Here is a 5,578-nt window from a genome sequence, read left to right as displayed (position 1 = left end):
CAAGGGGGAGGGTTAGCTTAGCGGTCAGGCGCATTGATGGCCCTCCCTGGGCCAGAGCCCCTTGCCCTTGGTCAGGAAGGGGAGTCAGAGCTGGATCCACACACTGTGGTCATGGTCGTTTGGAAGTACTATATTAATATTGAAATTCTGGATTCTCAGCTTTGTTAAAATGTCCGAGGCTTTGGCCTCAGGGGACCATTCTGCATGGCATCCGTGGGAGGTGGCCTCACCTTGGGAGTGGTGGGTGTTGACTTAGGTCAGGGAGGGCAACCTGAGGCCCTTCTCCGAATCCCATCACTAACAGCAGGGCATTACTGGATGTCTGCTGTGTTCCTGCCTCTCGGCTAAGCTCCACAGGGCCACAGATGTATGCCCTGACACAGCTGGCCCACCTGGGAGATGGGGTAGTTCCGTGAGAAGTGTGGGACCAGAGGCCTGGGCCTTGCTGAGACAGCCCTCCTTCATTTTTCAAGGCACCTGTGAGCTTCAGGGCCCTTGGCCTTGTCCCCTTGTCCCAATAGCTGTTCCTGCCTGCTCAGAGGCACCGAGGCAAAAACTGTGCTTAACTGGGGCCACATGAGGTGATCAGAGGATTCTACTAAAGGCTTATCATCTTCCAGCATGTCATTTCTGCCTGGAGAGTGATTATTCTGGGCTAATGTATAAATTACAGCCTTCATTGTCCAGTGTCCCCAACCGTTCATTCCCAGGTGGGCTGGCAGGTCTGTGGGGACTTGCTCTGTGCAGAGGGCCAGGGCAGGCCACTTGCACTTCCTCTGCTTCATATGCTGCCCTCCCCATCAGCCCTTCAGTGCCAATCCCATAACCTCCTTTGTTGGCCTGGCATGTACCTCTTCTGTGTCTTGGGGTGAGGGGTTTGACCTTACAAGTGGTGACAGCTGTGCTCTGAGCCGGCTTGGTAGGATCCCTGGACCTGGGCCTCTGGCTTTGCTGTGAAGACTCAGCTCTAAACAGAATTGGCGGCACAAGAGAAGCGGGCAGGCTTTTCTTGGCAGGATGTTTACTGGGCTTGGCCCTGGGGAGGGGGGTGGGGGGACATGCACGATCCAACTGGCCTTTGGGGTGGATAGCTGGGCGGCCACTTAGGTTTTGGCCTCTCAGAGGCCCCTGGGGCAGATGGCATAAGTGCTTCCCTGCTGTGTAATGAGCAGATTCCCCCTGGCTTGCATGCAGTGTTAGAGTGGGTATTGGAAGGCCTGCTGCCTTCTTCCTAGAGGGAGGGGCGAAGCATGAGGCGTGGCTGAGTGGCGGGGAGGGAGAGCGGGGGAGGCAGTGTGGCCCCCTTAGAAGCTCCACAGTACCCCAATGCCTGGGTGGGATGTGGAGCAGGGCTTGGAGGAGGCCTCCATGGTAGACTGCCCACTTTGCCAGAGTGCTGCTTGTGCCTGCAGAGAAATCGCCTCAGGTTTGGCCTGGGGCAGGCCTCCTCCGTCCATTCATCGGGGGCCCCTCCTTCTGCTAAATCAGCAGATCCAGACCAGGGTGCTCCTGGGAAGGTGGTTCCTGCCTCACCCAGCTCTTGCCTCCCCATCTTGTTGTGACTGTTACCATCAACCTTTATCTTGTTCCTGGTTGAATCCTTACTACTGCCCTGTTTTAAAGAGGAAGCAGGTTCAGCCTGGTGGCATGGCATGTGTAGGTCCCATGGCCTGGTCTTGCTGGAAGCTCGCCTGACAGCTCAGTGTGGTCTCTCCACAGAGTGGGTCCGGCTGCTGTTGGGGCCTCCAGTTCCATATCTGTGGAACAGCGACAGTACCACTTCTGAGGCACTGCCAGGGCTGTAGTCACGGTGATGGTCACTGTGGGGACAGTTACATTTGTGACGCTGAAATGAGGTGGTGAGGATGCTAGGGACAGGTAGCTTGTAGTGTCCAGAAATGGTCACAACAGTATTTATGGCCATTCTCTATGGCGAGGTAGAATCTTTTCCCTGATGACTGCCTTGATGTGTGAACGTGGCACAGTCACTGTGTTACTTTTGAAGCTGGACTGTAAAGTGTACTATGGCTTCCACCTGGTTCTTGCTTGTGGGACACTTGCCCTCAAACCCAGCTGCCATGATGAGACGAAGCCCAAACTTGCCCATGTGCAGAGCCCACGTGGAAGGGAGCGGAGGCCCAGCTGACAGCCAGCACCACCCCCCGGAACGGTGACTCCAGGCCCCAGCCCTCGAGTCTTCCTGCTGCGGTCCCAGACCTTGTAGAGCAGAGATAAGCCTTTGGTCCTCTGGGCTCTGTCCGAAGCCCTGACCTTCAGAGTCTGTGAACATGATAAATGTTTTTTTACTCCCATGTCTTGGGGTGGTTTGTGATAAAGTCTTCGTAACTGGGACAGCCATGTAAGGGATTTCCTGGTGAGAGCTTAGGTCTAGTCTTGGTAAAAGGATTCTCCCAGAAACCTTCCTGCACCCTTAGGTGATCACAGAGCTGTAGCCACAGCCCCTCTTGCCAGTGGCATGTCTGGGGATAGCCAGGGCCACTGTGCCGTGGTGGTACCTGCATTTTTGACCTGGCTGTCCTCTCAGCCTCTCTGTGGCCCTGCCATCTGTCTCCAGGTGTATTGAGATGTCCAGCGTGAGATGCAGGCGAGGATGGTGGTGGAGAGAGGGCCTGCGCAGGCTCTTGTCCCGGGGATTTGGTTTGGTGATGTGAAGGGGCCCTGAGGGCATGTCCTCGCCTTCCTATGTCTGTCTGCCTACTTCTTTGTGCAGAGCTCACTCTTATGAGAAATTGGGGAGTGCCTGTCCTGGAGTATGGGCATCCTCCAGGGCTGTGGGAGGGGAAACCTGGACCCTGCCTCAGGGACTTCATGGTCCAATGGGAAACCTGAACAAATCTCACCACAGTCACCATCTGGGGAGTGAAATGGCACTTGACTTGAGGGTTTAAAACCCAGGACCTGATTGGTTAGGGAGCAGCTGTTAGCAGTTGACTCATCCGGAGGGTAATCTTCAATAATATAGGAATAATGTTTTGTGGCCACGGCTTGGTTTCAGAGCCACTGTTAAAAGTTCTCCTTTAGTCTGTCCCTGCTTTGCCAAGCCAGCCGATTGTCTAGTGCGGACATATAGGCTTGGCTGACCTTTGAGGGTACAAATGGGTCTGCAGGGTGGGTCTCCTTTGTCAGAAAGCCTCCATGTGCGTGCCAGGCAGGCCAGAGCCAGCATGGCGGTCCCAAGGGCTTTCGGGCTCCACAGCAGAAGGCTCGACCATTGTCTCTTGCAAGCCTATGTCTTTTCCCTTCCTTGGCTCTGGTGTGACCGTCTCCCAGTCCTCGCGTCCTGAGCCTTGGGGACAGAGGGCATGCCTATAGGCAGTGGCTGAGGGCTTGGATGTTTGAGGCTGGAGCTGGGGAGCGCCTGACCTGCTTGTGTGGCTGTTTCTGGATGCTCTCATAATCAGTAGCGCTTGGGAGGAGGGAGGCTGATGGGATTACCTGGCCTTTGCAATCAAAACCCACCAGACGCAACATTTGACCTTCGGTTCCTCAGCTTCCTTTTGAGTCTATCTGATGGCTTTTGAAAATCCATCTGGCAGATAAAGTCGCCCAGGGAAACAATACCCGCATCTGCAGTTCTGCCACTTCCTGCATAAATGGCTTATCCTGTTGTCAGGGTCACAGACGCCAAAGGGCCTGTGGGTAGCCTGGTGTCCGGCCTGTTCCTCACCCCAGGCCTTTTTTGGGACTGAAGTGTAGTGGCTTCAAATTTGTTTTTATCTGGAGTCTTTGCTTACAAAAGTCTGGTGCCTTTCTGATGTGAGAGTGTTCCCCATCATTTTTTTCAGAATCAGGCCTAGGTGATGGCAGCTTTGACTGCTGGGATGTCAGGTTCCATGGGCGGGCAGGAAAAACACCTTCTGCAGCTTCAGTGCCCATAGAGGGTGAGCGACTTTGGGCCAAATTGCAAGACCCTCCTAGAGCCTTTGCAGCTTGGCTGTGTTCTGCTCCTGCTTCTGGCTGAGAACTTGAGACAGAGCCTGGCCCGGGGTTTGTAAGGAGTAGGTGGCCGCCCCTCTAGGGCACTGCCCGGGAGTGCCGGGAGTGATTTTCTCCAGGCCTGAGGCCTTGAGCACTTTTCTTTTGGATGTGGGAACTGATGTGTGCACACGCACGCGTGTGTGTGTAGTGTATGTGCACAGGGGTGGTATGTGTGGTTTTTCACAGCCACTCTCCCCCCATTGCATGCACACACTTGGGTCACTAGAACCAAGGCTGCCCCAACCTGTCTGGTGGCCTCTTCCTGGCTCCGTCTGTCTTCAGGGAGGGTGTGTGGGGCACCAATGGGGGCACAGGTCATCCTGAGGAAGGCTATGGGCATTCCTTTGGCTCCCATGTGGTTCGGCAGGACCCTGGTCCCAGGCAGCCCAAAACTTGGATAGGCGTTTGCCAGGATCCTCAGCTGGGAGCGTCTTGGGGCCCTGCTGAGCATGGACGGCCTCCTTTTGATCGGCTCCTCTTCCGGAGCCACAGGCTCTCCCACTGCCGGGCCTCTCTGACAACCGCTGCTGCGCCATCTGCTCACGGGAGCTGTCCCCAGGAGCAGGCGCCGGCGTGGCTTTGGAGAGGTCTGCATTGCTTTTCTCTGACAAACTAATAGAATCTTGAAGTGGTTGCTGACTGCCGTTCTGGAGCCAGTGCTGGGCGTTGTGCGGTGTGTTGTGCAGTGAACAGAATGAAAGGCAGCAGCATCGTTTGTAGCTGAAGGCAGGCTCTGGCTGCTGGAAATTGATGGTGACTGCTGTAATTTAGCTCTTACTTATTCATTAACTGCATGCAGGTGGTCAGCTTAGCTTGGAAATTTCATTTTTCTAGAGGGTTCTCCTTCGCATCTGCATCATGGGCATTCATGTAATGTCTTCTTCCCACGGAGGCCTTGCACAGGTATTGGCACCCGGTGCATCAGTCCTGACCCTGAATTCCCAGAAGGGCCTCCTCTAACTCATGCCTGGCCCGGCTGCTGGTGAAGAAGGCGTGCATGGGCCAGGTCCCTGGACGCTGGCTCCATCTGGGTGACGTGAACCCCTTTGGTGGGGCACTCCCTCCTCTCTCCTGCCAACACTGTCCCTTCCATTTGAAGGAAGAGTTTCCGGGGTGAGGGGCTGGCTTTCCCGCTGAGCTACCGTCTCCTGGTCCAGTTGCTTCTGTTTGGATCTTCCATATGACAGGATCTGGCAAGAGCTGCCCTGCTGGACCTTCAACTCCAGGTGGGGCAGGGCATGGCCACCTCCAGCCTGACCCTCAGCAGGTGTATAGCTGCCCAGTGCCCTCTGCAGCCAACTCTGTGGGGCTCACATGGATGTGCCACTTCTGCTCCCGTCAGCCCTCCCAAAGTCATGGCTGCTGAGCCTCTGGTAGCTGGCTTGACATGGTGGCTTGACATACTTATCCCTTAGGGTGACGTTAACATGGTTTTTACTATAATTACCTCTAAAACGTAAAAAATAAGTAGTATTCAAACTTAATTGTCTCTGCTTTTTAGAAAAGAATGACATGGAAAGTTCCAGAAAAGATGCTCACAGCTTTTTAGATTATATTTGTCAAGTGGGTTTTCCTGCTG

At 54.8% G+C, this 5,578-nt stretch overlaps 1 protein-coding gene across 1 annotated transcript in view; it reads left to right on the top strand.

Annotated features, from left to right (window-relative positions):
- The window catches only part of PEPD (peptidase D), a 111,195-nt gene that overhangs the window by 9,813 nt on the left and 95,804 nt on the right, over positions 1-5,578 (top strand). The gene's annotated exons all lie outside the window — the stretch shown is intronic.

This window comes from Pteropus alecto, unplaced genomic scaffold (assembly GCF_000325575.1).
Source record: "Pteropus alecto unplaced genomic scaffold, ASM32557v1 scaffold7, whole genome shotgun sequence".
In the NCBI taxonomy this organism is placed as follows: Eukaryota; Metazoa; Chordata; class Mammalia; order Chiroptera; family Pteropodidae; genus Pteropus; species Pteropus alecto.
The sequence above is the reverse complement of the archived record's forward strand: the minus strand, read 5'-3'. Positions and strand labels throughout refer to the sequence as shown.